The 20672-nt window shown below is 47.8% G+C and overlaps 1 protein-coding gene across 1 annotated transcript in view; it reads left to right on the forward strand.

The window, feature by feature from the left end:
* The first annotated feature begins 4512 nt into the window (after positions 1-4512).
* TUT7 (terminal uridylyl transferase 7) overlaps positions 4513-20672 on the forward strand; it is a 162680-nt gene continuing 146520 nt past the window's right edge. The window contains exon 1 of the mRNA XM_082272795.1: positions 4513-4615. The gene's annotated coding sequence lies outside the window, so the exon portion shown is untranslated. The remainder of the gene's footprint in view (positions 4616-20672) is intronic.

A 20672-nucleotide genomic window follows, 5' to 3' on the forward strand; every position in this document is an offset into this window, starting at 1 on the left:
TGCAGATTTTGTAAGTTTGCCCACTTACAAATAAATGAAGGGTCTATAATTTTTATCATAAGTGTATTTTAAATGATAGAGACCGAATATCAAACATAAATGCAGGAAAAAAACACAATACAAATGTTACAAATTGAGCTGCAGTTCAGTGAGCAAAATAAGTATTTGATCCCCAAGCAATACATGACTTAGTACTTTATGGAGAAACCCTTGTTGGCAAGCACAGAGGTAAGACGTTTCTTTCAGTTGGTGACCAGGTTTGTACACATCTCAGGAGGGAGTTTGTTCCACTCTTCCTTACAGATCTTCTCCAAATCCTTAAGGTTTCTTGGCTACCGCTTGGCAACTAGAAATCTCAGCTCCCTTCATAAATTTTCTAAAGGATTAGGGTCTGGAGACTGGCTAGGCCACTCCATGACCTTAATGTGCTTCTTAAACCACTCCTTTATTGCCTTGGTGGTATGTTTTGGGCCATAGTCATGCTGAAAGACCCATCCATGACCCCTCTTCAGTGTTCTGGCTGAGGAAAGAGGGTTCTTCTTATCCACTCTCCGTGCTTTTGGATAACCAAAAGCACTGAGAGTATTAAATCTACAGTACTAAGACATCTAAACACATGTCCGCTGACATCCGATCCGTCAAATCTGGACGGATGGAAACCTTATTTTCCATCCGTCCAGCGGATCGGATCAGATGAGAACGGACAGACGGTCCATTCCCATCCGATTCCCCCATAGAGAACAGCGGGGACCTGACAGCTCTGTCTCCGCACACAACACGGAGACAGAGCTGCCATCCGCCTGCTCAGCAGGGGATCGGCGGATTGATCCCCCGCTGAGAAAAACGGAGTCCGCCGACAGACTCCCCTGTGTGGAAGTGGCCTAAGTCTGGTAATTGGCAGCCAGGTAAGAAGCATTTATTGCAGAAGTAATGCAGTAAAGTAAAGCCAGGGGGCAGAAGGATTGGCGATCATGTAAACACTATGATTGGCTGTCACAGTGTTCACATGATCAGGAGCCGGTCCTGCCGGCTACCAATAGTTAGTGGGGACAGAGAGCCGTCTGTCACATCTGCTGTCCAGGGACGTTTTGTATATGTGCAGTGTGTGGGCATTTAAAGCCCAGCCCTTTTGCTGCTGCACACTTGTGTTAAAAAGGCGGCAATAGGTTAAACAGCACATTACACCGCCCCTCACCGCTGGTACAGATACCAGCTAGCACAGAAAAATACTGCAGGCTGGTTTGAATGAAGCTAAAGAATCCTTTCACATTGGCGATGTTCATTATGATCAGTAGGGGATCTGTGAACAGATCTCCTACTGAATCAAAGCAGAACTGAATAGATATCACTTCTTTTTAAGCTTATTTTCGTCCAGCTTGCTAGAGGCAAGCAGACCTACAGTATCTCACAAAATATACCTTTTATAAGAGCCGCCAAAGAAAGTATTCAGCTTCTTCAATTGCAGGGTGCAGCTGCCTGAATAATGTTAGTAAAGAAACAGGGATGTTTTAACCGGTTCACGACCGCCCCACGTATATTTACTGTGGCAGGGTGGCCACTCTGCACAGAATCATGTAGCTCTACGTCATCGCGCACTTCCGGGTCTGAGGCACACATGCATGCCGTGGGTGACCCACTACAGCTGGGATTGGACACAGTGGGAGCCATTTAGCGGGTCCAGTGGACTCGATGTCCACTGGGACCCGCCAATCATAAGGGACAAAAGCAGAACGGAGGTCTGCCTATGTAAACAAGACAGATCTCTATTCTGTCAGTAGGGAAGGTAGTGATCCTGTGTTTCTACCTTCCTATAGTAAAAGCACATCCCCCACAGTAAGCAAGCACATTTTAATGAACGAAATTTCGTTCATTAATTTTCGTTTATTAACCGGTTCACGACCAACCCATGTATATTTACTGTGGCAGGGTGGCCGCTCTGCGCAGAATCATGTACCTCTACGTCATCCCGCACTTCCGGGTCTGGGGCACGCACTGCATCTGTGATTGGGCACAGTGGGAGCCATTTAGCCGGTCTAGTGGACTCGATGTCCACTGGGACCCGCCAATCATAAGGGACAAAAGCAGAACGGTGGTCTGCCTATGTAAACAAGACAGATCGATGTATTGTCAGTAGGGAAGGTAGTGATCCTGTGTTTCTACCTTCCCATAGTAAAAGCACATCCCCCACAGTAAGCAAGCACATTTTAACCACACAGTTAACCCCTTGATCGCCCCTGATGTTAATCCCTTCCCAGCCAGGGTCATTAGTACAGTGATAGTGCATATTGTTAGTACTGATCACTGTATTAGTGTCACTGGTCTCCAAAAAAGTGTCAAAAGTGTCAGTGTTTGTCCCCCGCAATATTGTAGTCCTGCTATAAGTCCCTGATTGCCGCCATTACTAGTAAAAAATAAATTTAAAAAATTCCATAAATCTATCCCATAGTTTGTAGACACGATAACTTTTGTGCAAACCAATCAATATACGCTTATTGGGATTTTTTTTTTTTTTTTTTACTAAAAACATGTAGCAGAATACATATTGGCCTAAATTGATGAAGAAATTAGATTTTTTTTTTTTTTTTTTTACATTTTTTTCATTGGATATGTCTTATAGCAGAAAGTTAGAAACATTTTTTTTTTTTCTTTTTACTTGTCGCCCTTTTCTTGTTTATAGCGCACAAAATAAAAACCTCAGAGGTGCTCAAATACCAAAAGAAAGTTCTACTTGTGGGAAAAATTGTATTTGTGTACGGCGTCACACAACGGCGCACTTATCGGTTAAAGTAAAGCTAGATACACACTAGACAATTATCTTTAGATTTTTTTTTTCCTTTAGATTTACCAAAACCATATAATATGAGGTCAAATCTAAACACTTTAAATTTGTATGCAATCAGGCAGGCCCTTGCACTACATAGTTGAAGGAAAATCGAAAGGAAATCTAACGACAAAAGTTGTATAGTGTGTATCCAGCTTTTATGCAGTGTCATAATGCAAAAAAATGGCCTGGTCATGAAGGGGGTAAACCTTCTGGAGCTCAAGTGGTTAACCACTTCCCGCCCGCCCTATAGGCAAATGACGGCGGGAATGTGGTTGTATTATCCTGACCGGACGTCATATGACGGCGGCAGGATAATACAGCTCTGCACGCCCCCGGGGGGCGTGCAGAGCGACGATCGGTGATGCGAGGAGTCAGTCTGACTCCCTGCATCTCCGATCTCGGTAAAGAGCCTCTGACGTAGGCTCTTTACCATGTGACCAGCCGTGTCCAATCACGGTTGGTCACATAGTAAACAGGAAGAGCCGTTGATCGGCTTTCCTTAGTTCGTGCCTGACAGGCACGAGTAAAGGAGCGCCGATCGGCGGCTCCCCTGACAGGGGGGGGGTCGGCACTGGTAATCAGGTCATTGATTACCAGTGCAGACCCTCGGGGGGTGCCACTAGAACCACCAGGGATGCCCACCCATGACCCCAGGGATGCCCACCTATGACCCCAGGGATGCCCACTATGGCCACCAGATATAACAATCAGGGCTCAGGGAGCCCCCCCATTGCCCTCCCTATCAGTGCTGCCCGCCATTGCCCTCCCTATCAGTGCTGCCCACCAGTGCCCATCATTGCCATCTATCAGTGTCGCCCACCAGTGCCCATTATTGCCCACCAGTGCCGCCTATCAGTGCCCATTAGTGCCGATCAGTCCTGCCTATCAGTGCCCACCAGTGCCGCCTATCAGTGCCCATTAGTGCCACCTATCAGTGCCCATCAGTGCCACCTATCAGTGCCCATCAATGCCGCCTATCAGTGCCCAGCAGTGCCGCCTATCAGTGCCCACCAATGCTGCATATCAGTGCTTCTTATCAGTGCCACATATCAGTGCCTATCAGTGTCGCCTATCAATGCCACCCCATCAGTGCCTGTCCGTGCAGTCTCACCAGTGCAGGAAAAAACTTATTTATTTACAAAATTGTATAACATAAACAAAAAAACTTTTTTTTTTCAAACTTTTCGGTATTTTTTTATTTGTTTAGCAAGGAAAAAACCCAGAGGTGATCAAATACCACCAAAAGAAAGCTCTATTTGTGGGGGGAAAATGACATAAATTTGGTGTAGGTACAGTGTTGCATGACCGCGCAATTGTCATTCAAAATGCAACAGCGCTAAAAGGGGAAAATTGGCCTGGGCAGGAAGGGGGTGAAAGTGCCCGGTATTGAATTGGTTAATGCTACATAAACACTCCTGACTGATAAAACAGTGCACTTTCTTATATTAGTCCTAAACGGCTGTCTGCTCTCAGCTAGCTATCCCTCTCCACAGAAGTAGTGTTTATGTCCTTCTCACTCACATTACATTCGTATCCATGTTAGCCCTGCTCTCTTCACAGCATCACCAGTGTGAGTGTTGCAGTGCCCCCCTACAGACATGCGCAGAGCTCTCGCCCCCTGCGCATGCCCAGTGCAACAGGAGAAGAGGAGGAAGTGACGGTTCGTACACAACCCGATCCCTTCCTGTGTCACCGGCTGCCTCCTTCCGGGTAGACAGAGCCGAAGTGCACTATGGAGAGAGGCTGATAAAAGCCGAGAGGAAGGTACAGGATTCTATGGCTGGTACACAGGTGAGCGGAGGGCTGGCTCCGTCGGGTTGTTTGATTTCCTTTATTTGCACGTCCAGGTGTCCTATCTAGTACTCTGTCTGCCTGTACTCCATATACACACTACATGGCTTTATTTCCCTGTTCATATCATAGGGCTCCCTGAGGATTCTATTCATCAGACCTGAAAGATTAAATCCTGTGCTGGAGCCCTCTGAAGGGGATTTTACCTGGAAGAAACCTCTGCAAACTGCTAAATACTGGGGTGATATACACTCACCGGCCAATTTTTAAGGTACACCTTTTGCTAGTACCGGGTTGCACCCCTTTTTGCCTTCAGAACTGCCTTAAAGGAGTTGTAAAGTCAGCAGGTTTTTTTTATCTTTATTCTATAAGATTAAAAAAAACTTCTGTGTTTAGCAGCACCCCCTTATACTTGAGCCCCATCTCAGTCCAGTGACGTCCAGGAGTCTCGGCCGTCCAGGACTCTCCCTCCTGATTGGCTAAGACACAGCCACGGGGCCATTAGCTCCTGCGGCTGTTACTTAAAGTCAATCAGAGAGAGGGGGCAGGGCTGAACCACAGCTCAGGGTCTGAATGGACATACGGAGCTGCAGCTCAGTTTGGGTGACCCCCATAGCAAGCTGCTTGCTGTGGGGGCACTTGACAGGAGGGAGGGGCCAGGAGCAGCAACGAGGGACCCAAGAAGAGGAGGATTCGAGCTGCTCTGTGCAAAACCAACTGCACAGAGGAGGTATAGATAACATGTTTGTTGTTGTGGGTTTTTTTTTTTTTTTCGTTTTTAAAAAAAATGAGACTTTACAATCGCTTTAATTCTTCGTCGCATTGATTTAACAAGGTGTTGGAAACATTCCTCATATTTTGGTCCCTATTGACATGATAGCATCATGCAATTGCTGTAGATTTGTTGGCTGCACATCCATGATGCGGATCTCCTGTTCCACTGCATCCCAAAGATGCTCTATTGCAGAGGTTCCCAAACTGCGGTCCTGCAGCTCTTGCAAAACTACACATCCCATGAGACATTGTAAAACGCTGACATTTACATGCATGACTAGGCATGATGGGAATTGTAGTTCCTGAACAACTGCAGCGCCGTAGCTTGAGATCTGGTGAGTGTGAAGGCAACTGGAGTACAGTGACCTCATTGTCGTGTTCAAGAAACCAGTGGTGAGATGATTTGAGCTTTGTGACATGGCGTATTATCCTGCTGGAAGGAGCCATCAGAAGATGGCTACACTGTAGTGATAAAAGGATGGACATGGTCAGCAATAATACTCAGGTAGGCTCTGGCATTTAAACGCTACTCAAGTACTAAGGGGCCTAAAGTGTGCCAGAAAAATATCCCCCACACCAGTACACTACCACCAACCTGAACCATTGATACAAGGCAGGGTGGATCCATGCTTTCATGTTTACGCCAAATTCTGACCCTAAATTCTGACCCTACTATCTGAATGTTGCAACTGAAATTGAGACTCCTCAGACCAAGCAATGTTTTTCCAATCTATTGTCCAATGTTAGTGAGCCTGTGTGAATTGTAGCCTTCATTTCTGTTCTTAGCTGACAGGAATGACACCCAGTGTGGTCTTCTGCTGCTGTAGCCCACCTCCTTGAAGGTTCAGTCCCGGTTCACACTTGTGCGATGCGGGAAGGCTGCAAATTCGCAGCCTGTTCCCGCATCGCAAATGCACCCCTGGCAGTTCACACTGCCATATGCGATACGCAGGGGGTGTCAATTAAATGTTAACGACACCCCCCATTTGATCGCATATCGCAGTGCGATTTGACAGTTCACACAGGATCGGATCGCACAAGTGTGAACCACTGTGCGATCCGATCCTGATTCGGCTAGAAAAAAGGGTCATGTGCGGATACAGTGCGAATTCAGCCATACAAAGTGTATGGCTGAATTCGCATCCGCACCTCTGATCGCATGTAATGAAGGAGCAGTGCGCTCCGAATTACATGCGATCGGCGCACTCGCAGAAATGTGAACCGGCCCTTAAAGTGTTGTGCGTTCAGAGATGGTATTCTGCATACCTTGGTCTGCCCATTCTCCTCTGACATTAACAAGGCATTTTCCTCCACACAACTGCCGCTCACTGGATATTTTATTTTTAGGATCATTCCCTGCAAACCCTAGAGATGGTTGTACACGAAAATCCCAGTAGATCAGTGGTTTTTGAAATACTCAGACCAGCCCCTCTGGCACCAGCAACCATGCCACAATCAAAGTCCCTTAAATCCCCTTTCTTTCCCAGTCTGATGCTCAGAATGGGCTTCGGCAAAACGTCTTTACCACGTCTTGATGCCTACATTCATTGAGTTGCTGCCATGTGATTGGCTGGTTGGCAGTTTGTGTTACCAAGCAATTGAACAGGTGTACCTAATAAAGTGGCCAGTGAGTGTATATATAATACAATGGGTGTGTATATGCTGATTTACCTGCCAAAGGATTTCTATTTCTGGCCATCCTGTCCTGAGATTTACTTATTACATTGTTGCTGAATACCTATCTAACAGGGCAGACAACCTGTTTTTTTACCTGCAGTTGGGTAACATAGGTCTTGTCCCTCGCCCAGCCTGAGAATAGTTGGTGAAAGGAGAAGCTGCAGACTGAGGAGCTCATATCTCTGCCTGTCTCTCTGATCTCTCCTGTAATCAGCCCATCATTGTTTGACCTGCAACACTACTGGTTCTCCAGTGCTGCTGTTTCTTTGCAGCAGGAATTACAGGAGGCTGATCTCAAAATATTTTCAGATTCTATATTTAAATCCTTTTGCTACCAGAGCTAAGTTTATTTAGTTATTCACACAAGCTTAAAAATAATTTCTCGTTCGTTCATTGACGGACACAGCTCCAGAATCTTCTTGATCATTGCGTTATGCTGCCCCCTACAGGACTAGGACACTAGGCAGGAAAATGCTTTACCATGCCTATGGGGCAGTCCCGGGGGTATACTCCCACTTCCTGCTATAGGCATTGTTTTTTTTTTTTTTTTTTCCCCTCCTTTTCACCTTCCAGGACGGCAAACATATGAGAGATGATAGGCTCCTCCCTACAGGAAATGCAATCAGATCACAGCTTAAAAGGCCCATCCCTTCCCCCTTGTCCCTCAGTTCAATTATGTTTCTCCCACAGCGAAACATTTATTTTTTTCAGCTCTGACCTGAAGATTTGGAGTTGGACGGGGTCCCCCTGTGAGCCACGTACAGGAACGCCAGTGATGGCTGCACTCTACCTTCCGCCTCCTAGGCTTCTCACAGATCGCCCCCAAAGCACAGGCCGTCGGTCACCAGGGTGGTCCCTCTAGGCCTGTGTCCTGCTTTTCAGCAGGGGTCTCCTCTGGCCATTACACTGGGTCTTTTGGCGCTGTGGAAATTCAAAAAGACCACCATAAAGCGCGCTCCAAGCCTCATTTTAGAAACTGGAACTTCCGGTTTGTGTTGGAAGGCGGAGCATACGCAGCGCTACCCGGAAGACTGAAGCAAACACGGAGGAGACGCCGGACCCGCATGGAGGCTGGAAGGCAGGCTCTCAGATCCAAAGAGCCTGGAAAGCTGCAAAAGAGATGAAGCCTGCCGCAACCCACCTCGTGGAAAAGGAGGAGGGAAGGGCGGTCCAGGTGGCTACAGGCAAACCCAGGTTGGGACCGGGTAAGTGCCGTTTTCTTGCCTATTTTTGACACTAGTACCCGTATGAGCTATAATCTTTGATAGTTCCCATTAGGGATAGACCAATGTGTTTTTTTCAGGGCCAATACCGATATTTTGGTCACAACGTATCAGTATCGGCTGATATGGGTACATTTAAAGTTTTGAAAAATAAAGACAATTTTTGACACAAATCTGGTACTGAACATGTTAATTTTTGTTTAATGCTTAATGGTTGGCTGGCACCCTGTCTGTCGGTGGGTGGCTGGCTGGCACGCTGTCTGTCGCTGGCTGGCACCCTGTCTTTCGGTGGCTGGCTGGCACCCTGTCTGTGGGTGGCTGGTACAGGGTCTGTGGGTGGCTGGTACAGGGCCTGTGGGTGGCTGGTACAGGGCCTGTGGGTGGCTGGTACAGGGCCTGTGGGTGGCTGGTAGGCTGGTACAGGGCCTGTGGGTGGCTGGCTGGCACAGGGCTGCTGTGGGTGGGTGTATGGCTGTGATACACTCCCTGCGAGACTAGTCCCGACTCCAGATAAGGCTTTCCAAGGTAAGGGAGGGGGTAAAAGAAGGCAGAATGATGTCACAAAAATATCGGCAATATAGGCCAGTTCCAGGGCCGATACCGATATATCGGGGAAAGTGCATATCGGCCTATCCCTAGTTCCCATGCTCTCACTCAGTGGGACCTGTAGCCAGTTTACTTTGGGGTTTAGAAGAGTGATCTGTGTATTATCCCATCTTCTCTTCCTGAGTCCCCAGGTGGAACCCAGGAGGCCTCTACCTAGTTCGCACACCAAGCCCTTTTGTTTTAGGTGTATCAACAAACTGGATGGTAAGGAGGCCTCAGAGTTAATGAAGGATTTCCTTAAATCTATGCAAGAGGAAATGTTAGCCACTATACAGTCCTTTAGCACCTCTGTAGCTTCCCCCCAGGTTTCAGAACCAGGTGAGCTAGCTCCCAAAGAGGGCCTGTCTTCTAAGGAGAGTTCACTTTCCAAGGCAGGCCCATCTGCTTTTCTGCCGGTTTCACAGAGTCTTCCCCCTGCTCAAGCAAGGGAAGAGGAAGGCCTCGAGAATGCAGTGTGTCAGGCCAGGTCTCAGCCCAGCTAACCAAATAAAATGGCAATCTATTTGGTCTGGAAGACCTACAGGGTTTTCCTTCAAGCTGTCTATGCTACAGAAGAGATCCCAGAACCCCCTAAGGAAACCTCGGCACAGGATAAAATGTGCAAAGGGCTGGGTAAAAACCTAGCCAGAGTTTTACCGGTTCACCAATCCTTGAAGGATTTAATCCTTCAAGAATGGCAGTTTCCTGAAAGAGGTTTAGTCAAACCAAAGTCATGGAAAAGGAGATTCCCCTTTAATAAGGAAGAAGTGGAAAAGTTTTTTTTTTTTTTTAAAAGTCCAAAGTTGGACTCCTCCCTATCTCAAGTAACAAAGAGGTCTGACATCTCCTTTGAGGATACTGGAAACATCAAAGATGTCATGGACCGTAAGGCAGAATCCTTGTTAAGGAAAGCCTGGGATGCCAATTCATCCACTATGGCTCTAGCTGCAACCTGCTTGGCTAGGAATGCAAATTTCTGGATGGAAAGGCTTACAAAACACCTTTTACCAGGTTAAATCCCAGGACCTGCAAGAGTCCCTTTCAGTTATAGGGAAAGTGGTCGCCTACCTGGCTGACGCAGAAGTTGAGTCAGTAATGGCCTCAGCCAAGACTGGGGCTCTCATTCAGCTAGGAGAGCCATCTGGGTTAAATAGTGGGAAGGCTAAGCTCTGTGGATTACCTCCTTGAGGGGTCCTTACTCTTTTGCTCAGGCCTGGATGAAGTTTTGTCCAGGTCCTCTTGAGAAAGGGAAGAAATTCCCTACCAAGCCCAAGGGGGAGAGGTTTAGAAAATTTTCGTGGCCCCTGTGGCAAAATCAGCAGAGAGCCAAGAAAGAGCCCAACAAGAAATGGGGCTTCGGAAGAGGTAGGCAAAGGAATAATTTGCTCTCCCCCCCCCCCCTCTCCAGCCACTGGCGCCAACGATTCTAAGTGACGCCAGAATCAAAGTTGGGGGGCAGACTGCTTCATTTAGTTTCCCAATGGGAGGAAATTTCAGTCGGTCCATACATTCATTACCTCATTCAGGAAGGCTACCAGCTAGAATTTTCATCCATACCCCCACTAGCAGCAACTTTAACTCCTCCTCCAACAGATGTTCTAAAAAGGAGAGCCCTTTTACAGGGGATTCAAGAATTGGCAGAGCAACTAGTAATAGTTCCGTGCCAGAAGACCAGCTTTTACTCCCACGTGTTCGTGGTGCCCAACCCCCTAGGAAAATACTGCCTCATCATAAACCTCAGAAACTTAAACAAGTTTCTAGAGTACAAGAAGTTTTCAATGGAAAGTATTTATACAGTCCGCAAAAACCTTTTGAAAAATATGTTTTGGACTACTCTGGATCTCGGGGATGCCTACCTGCATGTTCCAATTCATCCGGAACACAAGGCCTTTTTGAGATTTGCGGTGGTCACCCAGGAAGGGACTGCACATTGGCAGTTCAGGGCACTCCCCTTTGGTCTAGCAGCCAGTCCAAGGATTTTTACCCAAGTCCTGGCAGAGGCTGTGGCATATCTTCATCTCCAGGGAATAGCCTTGATTCCTTATCTGGATAATCTATTGCTTTTTGGTCCATCTGTGGACCAAGTGAACTCAGACACCCAGAGTGTTTTGACAGTCCTGCAGAAACTAGGCTGGTTAATCAGCATGGAAAAATCCTCCCTGGAGCCGGCTCAGGTTCAAACCTACTTAGGGTGCCGAATAGAGTCACGGGTACAGAGTCTTTTCCTTCCAGTGGAGAAGGTAGTCTCTTCAGTAAGAGCCTTAATGGATGCCCCCTTGTGCTCCAGGAGAGAGATCCTGAGAGTTTTTGGGCTCATGATAGCCAGCATCCCTGCGGTAGTTTGGGCACAGTTTCACTCAAGAGGCCTTCAATTCTTCCATCTTTCCTCCTGGGACAGAAAGGTCGAGTCCTTGGGTGAAATAGTTGTCCTCACCCCTCAGGTAAAAGCCTCTCTGGAGTGATGGTTAATTTCAAGCAATCTGAAGGTCACCATGGATGCAAGCACCTGGGGGTGGGGGGCTCACCTAGAAGGAGCCCAAGCTCAGGGCACCTGGGACTAACTTCAGAGAACTCCAAGCAGTGGGCAAAGCCCTGAAAGCCTTCGAGAGTACCATCTCAGGCAGGGAGATTCAAGTCTGCTCCGACAATGCTACAACAGTAGCTTACCTGAATCACCAGTGGGGAACCAGATCAAGACCCCTGTTGGTACTAGCCCAGGAAATCCTAGGCTGGGCCGAAGAGTGATCTCCCTGTCGGCCATCCATATAAAAGGGGAAAGCAACTGGGAAGCAGATTTCCTCAGTCGCCATCCTATAAGACAAGGAGAATGGGGGCTAAGTCCAAAAGTATTTCAGACACTAGTCCAAAAATTTGGCTGCCCAGAAGTAGACCTATTTGCCAGCCTACAAAACAGAAAGGTAAAGAGATTATTTTCCCTCGCATGGGGAAAAAGGGATGTTGGGCTTGGATGCTCTGGCCCAAACATGACAGTTCGAGTTAGCTTATGCCTTTCCCCCTCTAACTTTGATTCCTCCGGTTTTACAGAAGCTCCGTCGTTCCCTCGGGCCTTCGCCTCCTCCTGATTGCCCCCTGGGGGCCAAGGAGACCATGGTGTGCAACCCTAAAAGCATTATCGGTAGCTAGGGATGCACCGAAATGATAATTCTGGGCAGAAACCGAAAATGCATGATGCCCTTGGCCGAAAACCGAAAATGACTTTTTCCCCCAAATAATTTTAAAATAGATAGAAGAGAGGCATACACCAAAAACAGGCAGCGACGTACACCTGTTGCTGCCACCCTGTCACAGTATATGTACTGTGACGGGTTGGCAAGAGGTTAATTTAATTACCAATGGTATTAGTATTATGCAGCATGAGGGGGTTAATGTATTGCCACTGCTGGTCACTGATGCATTAGTGACCGACCAGTGGCAGTTAATTAACCCCTTTGTGCTGCATTAGTGCAACCAGTATCAGTGTTAATTAACACAGGTTACACTGATACTGGTTGCACTAATGCAGCACAAAGGGGTTAATTAACTGCCACTGGTTGGTCACTAATGCATCAGTGACCAGCAGTGGCAATACATTAACCCCCTCATGCTGCATAATACTAATACCAATGGTAAGCTCGCCTCTGCGCCCCCCCCCCCCCCTGCCTCAGCGTCCTTACTTTCAGACACTCTGCTCCTCCGGTGTCCTTCATTCATTCAAAAGACGCGCCTCCCGGTGATGTCACTACTACTACGATCTGTGCATGAATGAACTGACACACCGGGCGGGAGGGCGGGCGAGCGGCCGCTAATAGCTATAACTATGTGAGCGCTTCACTTCCCTGTCAGAGGAGATACCCGCATGACAGGGAAGTGAAGCGCTCACATAGTTATAGCTATTAGCGGCCGCTCGCCCTCCCGCCTGGTGTGTCAGTTCATTCATACACATGGTGGTGGTAGTAGGGACATCACAGGGAGGTGGGCGGCTGGCCAGAGACGGGACTTTTCAAACCTGCGCCCTCCTCCTTCCTCACGGCGCCCATTAATTTCGGCATGTTTAACCCATTTTCAGTAGCACCTCCCTGGAAGCTTCCGATCTTTCCAGTCCTGCTGTCACAGGGGTCGGTTTTTGCACCCCCAAACTGGAGTTCTTCCAACTGACAGCCTGGTTAGTGAGCGCCAGATCCTTAGATTAAAGGGCTGTTCAGACATAGTGACAGATATACTCCTACTGAGCAGGAAACCAGTAACGAGGAAAATATAGCTTAAAGTTTGAAAAACTTTTTGTACTTGGCGTAAGCAGAAGCAAACTTCCTCCGCCTCTGTCCCCATAATCTTGGATTTCTTACAAGATGGGAATGAGAAAGGTGTGGCGGTTAACACCCTTCAGGTACAAATAGCAGCTCTCTGTTTTTCTAGACTCAAAACTGCTCGAGACTAGGGTTCTAGAGGGGTTATCTAGAAGCCCTTTTGAACCTATAGAAGAGGTTCCCTTTAAGTGTTTGTCCCTAAAACTACCCTTCCTATTAGCTGTCATTACAGCCAGGAGGGTAGGAGGGATTTACAAGGTCTTTCTATTAAAGAACTGTTTGTTAATCTTTCCCAGCTAGGATTATTTTCAGGCCAGATCCCTTTGCCCAAGGTAGCATCTTCCTTTCACAGGAAGCAGGAAATCATTTTAACATCCTTTTGTGATAATCCTAGGAATGGTGCCTCCTAGGCCTGCACGATATTGGAAAAAAAAATATATTGCGATTATTTTTTTTCAACGATATATATTGCGATATTGAGGGACCCGTCAATCCAGCCTTTCTGACCATACAGGGTTAATATATGTTACTGTAGGGAATGGGATTCAGTGCACACTGCAGCCTTGTACCATAGGGTTAATGTTACTGACACTGTAGGGATTGGGAACGATGCTGGGAATGGAAATCATGAAGCATGCAGGCAGCCTTGTACATTTTAATTGCAGATACAGGGCACTGGGCAGGTCAGGGTTAACATAGTAAAATCAATTACTCAGTGACAGTGTGGACTGTGGAATCAGATTATTCAGTGACAGTCTTTCAGATATTTGCATAGGCAGGGTGAAGGGACTCGGAGGAGGACAGGAGGACTCACAGACTTCCGTGTTAGGCAGGGAGAAGTCGGGACACTTCAGCGGTGAGCGTACATTTACTCACTCGTGCACTGCAGCCCGCCCCACACGTTCAGTGAGTCTCACTCTCCGCCCTAGTTTTCTCAATGGCACATTCAGGGAGCCAATCACGCCGTGAGTAGCGGCACAGCGGAACCAGTCAGGTGTGCAGGCACGCGTGATTGGTTAGCTGTGCAGCTAATCACGGCGTGATTGGCTCCCTGAATGTGCCATTGAGAAAACTAGGGCGGAGAGTGAGACTCACTGAATGTGTGGGGCGGGCTGCAGTGCACGAGTGAGTCAGTGTATGCTCACCGCTGAAGTGTCCCGACCTCTCCCTGCCTAACACGGAAGTCTGTGAGTCCTCCTCCGAGTCCCTTCCCACTGCCTATACAAATATCGTGACCTCGGCGATATGAATATCGCCTACGGCCGCAGAACGATAGTCGATATCGTATCGACTATCGTTCAGCCCTAGTGCCTCCTCACTTTATTTACAGAGGACCAGGGAGTTTAGGAGATCTAATCATCTTTTAATCCTCTATTCTGGACCAAGAAAAGGACTGCAGGCTTCAAAACCTTCAGTCTCTAGGTGGATTAGACAAGCCATTACCATGTCTTATGAGGTTTCAGGTGTTCCTGTGCCAGCAAAGCTGAAAGCACACTCAAAGAGCCCTGGCAACATCCTGGGCTGAAAAAAGCTGGAGCTTCTTGGGAACAGATCCACAAAGCGGCCACCTGGTCCCGCCATGACACGTTTCTGAAGCACTACTGAGTAGAGGTGCTGTCTCAGCAAGACCTAGCCATCGGCCGAAAGGTACTACAGGCAGTGGTCCCACCCTAAGGTAGGCCTATGGTTACTTTTATTATCCTCTCATATGTTTGCCGTCCTGGAAGGTGAGAGGAGAAAACCAGCTGTTAGAGTTACCGGTAACAGTGTTTCTACGAACCTTCCAGGACGGCAAGCCTACTTCCCACCCTGGGTAAGGAAGAATGTATACAATGGGTGGTAAGTACCTTTGTACATCCCTTGTGTTTTGGTTGGAGAAACTACTTCTTTACAACTAAGGGTAAGGGGGGTGGGTCTTTTTAAGCTTTGATCTGATTGTTTCCTGTAGGGAGGAGCCTATCATCTCATATGTTTGCTGTCCTGGAAGGTTCGTAGAAACACCGTTGCCGGTAAGTCTAATGGCCGGTTTTTCTGCCTAGTCAGGAGTAAGGACCTAGTTCCATGCTGGGATCTCTGGTCCTAGCATTTTTTTCTTTTCTTTAATTGATTTTTTTTTCTGTTCCTGTGAGAACTACAATCAACTGCTGGACTGGGTGACACTCTTATCTTCTAGATCCTTATGGTCTCCCCAGTCTGGCCAGGGAGCGTGACCTGACCTCAGCTCCGCACTAGGTCGGCCACGACATAGCCCCACCGGACAGGGGGCTGACCGGCGAGTTAAGTCTCGCGAGGACGGATAGACCTGGTCACAACCTGAGTCGCAGCGTGCCTCTCACCTGCAGCACCCCCATTCCGATGGTGTGGCGGTCTGTCTTGTGGTAATTGGTGTCCCCTCCCTTTGCCTGGTGGCCTTTTGGGGTGGACGTGGGGGCCCTCCTGGGACAGTCAGACCCCTGGGTTCCCTTTCCTCCCACATGGCATCCTCCATTTATCGGGGTCCCCCTGTGGCCCACCCCTCCATTTACCCAAACCTAGCTCCGCGCCCCCCCCCCCGGGGTGGCCGTTCATGTTATGTTTGTGTGAGGGTGTTAAGCGGGTGATGGGGGGGCAAGCCACTCGCTGCTGAAAGCGCAGTTTTTTGGGGGGGATGGTCCTGGTGGAGGCTCCTACCAGGGCCCCTCCTTACTGGCCATTCGTTTCTGGGGGTCCAGGGAAGCCACGTGTAGCCAGCCGCCATTTTGTCCGGGGTGGCTGTTGTATATATTGGCGGGCATGTTTGTGTAGTCCAGCGGCCATTTTCTTGTAGTTTCCCATTGATATAAAGCAGCGGCCATGCCGGTACATTTTGGTATCTGAAGATCCTCCGAAGGCGGCAAAGGTTTTCCCCTTTCCCGCCTGTTTTGAAAAGATCATTGCGAGTCAGTGGGGTTTCCGTAAACACTCTATCGGGATGCCTAAACGTTTCGCTAGAAGGTATCATTTTGAAGAGTCCCTGTTTATATAAAAAAAACAAAAAAAACACTAACCATACTGCCTGTGGTGGATTCTCAGATTTCCAGGTTAAATAAAGCCACCCTTCTCCCAGTGGAGGACTCTGTCTTTAAAGACCCTTTTGATAAGAGAGCTGAATCCCTGGTCCGACACCTTTTTTACCATGGCCGATTCCATCCTTAGACCGGTGTTGACCATAACTTTGGTTTCCCAGACCTTAACAGAATGGTCAAAGCTTTTGCGGCAGTATTTGGAAGGGGAACAGATTCCCCCTAACCTTGCCGAGCTGGCGGACCAGTTGGTCCAGGGGTTGCAGTTCATCTGCGATGCCTCTCTGGATGCGGCTCCCTTAGTCTGGATGTGGCTCCTAGTCTGCAGGGTATCTGTAAAAGCAGTGATCCTTCGACACAGGATATGGCCCAAATACTGGTCTGCAGACCAGGCTTCCAAGAAGGTCCTGTCTGATCTCCTGTTTGTTGGAGATCACTTGTTCTGAGCTTCCATGGATGAGATTATTAAGGGTCTTACGGGGGGAAGAGTACTCTTATCCCGCAGGCTACCCGGAGCAAGGAGTCTCGTTGCATATGTGGCCCTTTCTTCTCGGCTCACAAGTGACCCTTTCGTTTTTCAGGACAAGGGATCATCGAAACCATTGCGAACCCTTCAGAAGGTTCAAAGAGGCCGTGGTCCGGTAAGCCGAGGGCAGGTCCCTCCAGACCTGCAGACTAGCCCTCTTCTGCCTGAAGGGACGCTCTCACCCGTATAGCGTTTCGGTCTTCTCCTCCAACAAGGTTCTTTCTTTCCAACCTGCGTTTGTTCCCAGATTGCCTGCGAGGTCTCCCCGGGGCAGTGCAAGATCTGCTCTTTCATGGGGTCATTGTACGGTTCCAGAATCTGAATGCTTTCAGGGGTTTTATTCAAACCTATTTACTGTTCCCAGGAAGAAAGGCAAAGTTCATCCAATCCTGGACCTCAAGGTCCTAAACAGCTTTGTTTGGGTACAAAAATTCTGGATGGAGTCCATTCGCACGGTAGTGGCATCCCTTCATCAAGGGGATCTTCTGGTCTCTATCGATATCAAGGGCGCTTACCTTTATATCCCAGCATATGTCGGGCATCAGCGTTTTCTTTCTTTGCCGTGGACGAGTAGCATTATCAATTCATTGTTGCCCTTTTTGGTCTTTCATCAGCTCCCTGGGTGTTCACAAAAGTGTTTGGCCCTGGTGTTAGCGTTGTTGCGACAGCTGGGGATTGCGATGCTGGGGTACCTGGATGATCTACAAGTAGAAGATCTTCGACTGCTCTACAGGACAACCTGGACATCACTGTGTGAACTCTGCAGGAGTTCGGGTGGACTCTGAATTTTCAGAAGTCTGCTCTGGTTCCGTCCACTGAGTTGGACTATCTTGAGTCTGACTCAGCCAGGGTGTTTCCAGCAGTTGGTCGTCTCTCCGGACTTGAGGCGGTTCTGTTTGCACAGTTCCATTTGCGACCTCTGCAAAGGGAGATTCCTGCTAAGTGGAACAGGAATCCAGTCTCTGGACAATCTGATCCTGTTGAGCCGGGGGTTCGAGGGGGTCCCTGATTTGGTGGCTTTGATCTCTGGCTCTTTGACAGGGGAAAATCCCCCCCCCCCCCCCCCCCCCCTGTACTGGCGGTGATCACCACGGATGCCAGCCTGTATGGATGGGGAGGTGTTTTGGGCACAGACTGTGGATGGCCTCCCCTGTGCTTCACTGAATGTAATGCAATGCAGATCGCAAAACTGAGGCAAACCTAGATCCAGGTCAGCAACCAGGAGGGGAGGAGAGTGGATGTGTCTGCTCTGCTCCCACGCCTCCACCCAGCGCCACCTGCTATGTTGGTCTGGGGCCAACAGCTGTGCAGGCGGAGCTTGGGATACATGGTGTGGAGGGGTGCTGTTACCAGTGGTGTGTGGAAGCATTCAGGCAGCAGCGCAGCTGTCCCATAGCTTCCACTTGATAGGCAGAATGTGCTTGTCAGGTTTACACACAACGGCTGCAGCCACCCTAAATGTTTAAAAAAAACGAAAAAAAAAAAAAAAACTGTCAGGTCCATACAACGTACAGACCTGGCAGCGAAAGGGTTAGTTCATCTTTAAAAAACTGCCTATGCAGATGAGAAGCGTCTGTACATAAAAACAAGCTGTGCAGCTCTGGCTTGTGAATACTACCCTAGATTCCCAGGACGTTAACTCGGTGAGGTCTCTTTAAAGTCTGCTCACTTCTACCATCGCAGGAGTGAGATCTCAAATGCTGAGCTCAGGGCTACTGGATTAGTGAAGAGCGCAAGCGAGGAGGTTTGAATCCGAGAAAAAGCTAACTCCTGTGATGGTGGAGGTGAGCAACAAAAACTAGGCCTCGCTTCGCAACGTCCTAGGAGCATTCCAGTAAGGCTTCATGAGCTATGCAAAGGGACTACACCTATAGAAAGAGCATTAGTTCTTGGAGCTGCATGGTTTGTTTTTATCTGCATACACACCTTACCTGCATAGGCACAAAGGTGAACTAACCCTTTAAAAAAAAAAAATGTAATGGAGCAGTGATAAGGCACTGCATTTTATCTGGTTTTCGATCTGCCCTGTAATTACGTGTGGGGTTTTTTCTAATTTAGACTATTCAGATTTCTAAAAGTAGAAGCAAATAAGTCGGTTACATATTTGATTTACAAAAATAAAACCGCACATAACATCTTCCTGGAAAAGATACTCCAAGGAAACCTAGCTCAATTCTGGATTAGCGAACTTAACGCATACCTTATGTGTGAAATTGTACAGTAAAAAAATTATAAGGGCCTACCTCGAGCTCTGCTGGTAGCAGACATCTAATGGATGGATGCCTGTGCGTCAGGTCAGCTTTTCTTCTTTTTTTTCCTTTTGAGAAGGAGGAGCTTGGCCATGTTTGAGTCCTAGTCTGAGTCCACAAGGAATGCACTGGTTGCGGTGCCATTTGTAAGTGGCTAAGTCAGTGATCACCCTGCAGTTACACATGCACCCCCCCCCCCTTGTATTTATGCAGTGGTACAGGTGACCACTTTCTGGTGGGTTCAGCCTAGAATCCCAAATACACCCCAGCTCCTCGCTTTTCAGTAGCCCAGTTGCTGTCAGTCCCCCAGATTCCTTAGTAATTCTAAGGGTTGGTTATTAAAATAAATAAATGCATTCTTTATCTGCTCTGTACAATGGTTTTGCACATAGCAGCCCCAATCCTCTTTTTGAGTCCTCCATGGCAGTCTTGGCTCCTATATTCCCCCCCACATGCCCCCAATAGCAAGCCTCTTGCTATGGGGGCAATCGAGTAGGCTCGATCTTGTGACTAAAATTTCAAGATAGCACAACCCCCCCCCCCCCCCCAAATGACCCCATTTTGCAAAGTAGACACCCCAAGCTATTTGCTGAGAGGCATGGCGAGTTCATGGAATATTTTATATTTTGCCACAAGTTCCGGGAAATATATTATCATTTTATTTATTTTTTACACAGTTGTCACTAAATGATATATTGCTCACACATGCCATGGGTATATGTGAAATGACACTCCAAAATAGATTCTGCTGCTTCTCCTGAGTACAGGGATACCCCATGTGTGAGACGAATTTTGCAGTCTAGCCGAGTACAGGACCCCAAAATCCAATCCCCACTTTCAGGCTTTCCAAGGGCGTAAATTGTTGATTTCACTCCTGACTACCTATCAGTTTCAGAGGCCATGAAATGCCAAGACAGCACAACCCCCCCCCCGCCCCAAATGACCCCTTTTCCAAAGTAGACACCTTAAGCTATTTGCAGAGAGGCATGTTGAGTGTTTTGCAGATCTCACTTTGTCACAAAGTTTTGGAAATTGAAAAAAGAGGAAAGAAATGCTTTTTCCTGGTGTGTGTGTGTGTGTGTGTGTGTGTGTGTGTGTGTGTGTGTTTTTTTTTTTTCTTCATTTTCCAAAAAAAAATGAGAGCTGCAAAATACTCACCATGCCTCTCGGCAAATAGCTTGGAGTGTCTACTTTGCAAAATGGGGTCATTTGGGAGAGGGTTTGTGCCATCTTTGCATTTCATGGCCTTCAAAAGTGTGATGGGTAGTAAGGAGTGAAATCAACTATTTATGCCCTTAGAAAGCCTGAAGATGGGGATTGGTTTTCGGGGTCCTGTACGTGGCTAGACTGCCAAAAAGTCTCACACATGGGGTATCCCTGTACTCAGGAGAAGCAGCAGAATGTATTTTGGGGTGTCATTTCACATATACCCATGGCATGTGTGAGCAATCTATCATTTAGTGACAACTTTGTGTAAAAGAAACAAAAAAAAAATAATTTTCCTGAAATGTGTGGCAAAATAAAAAATATTCCATGGACTCACATGCCTCTCAGCAAATGGCTTAGAGTGTCTACTTTGCAAAATGGTGTAATTTGGAGGGGGGGGGGGGGGGGTTGTGCTATCTTGAAATTTCAGGGCCTCTGAAACTGTGACAGGTAGTGCAGGAGTAAAAATAAA

The sequence above is a fragment of the Pelophylax lessonae genome, assembly GCF_965119305.1.
Source record: "Pelophylax lessonae genome assembly, chromosome: 1".
In the NCBI taxonomy this organism is placed as follows: domain Eukaryota; kingdom Metazoa; phylum Chordata; class Amphibia; order Anura; family Ranidae; genus Pelophylax; species Pelophylax lessonae.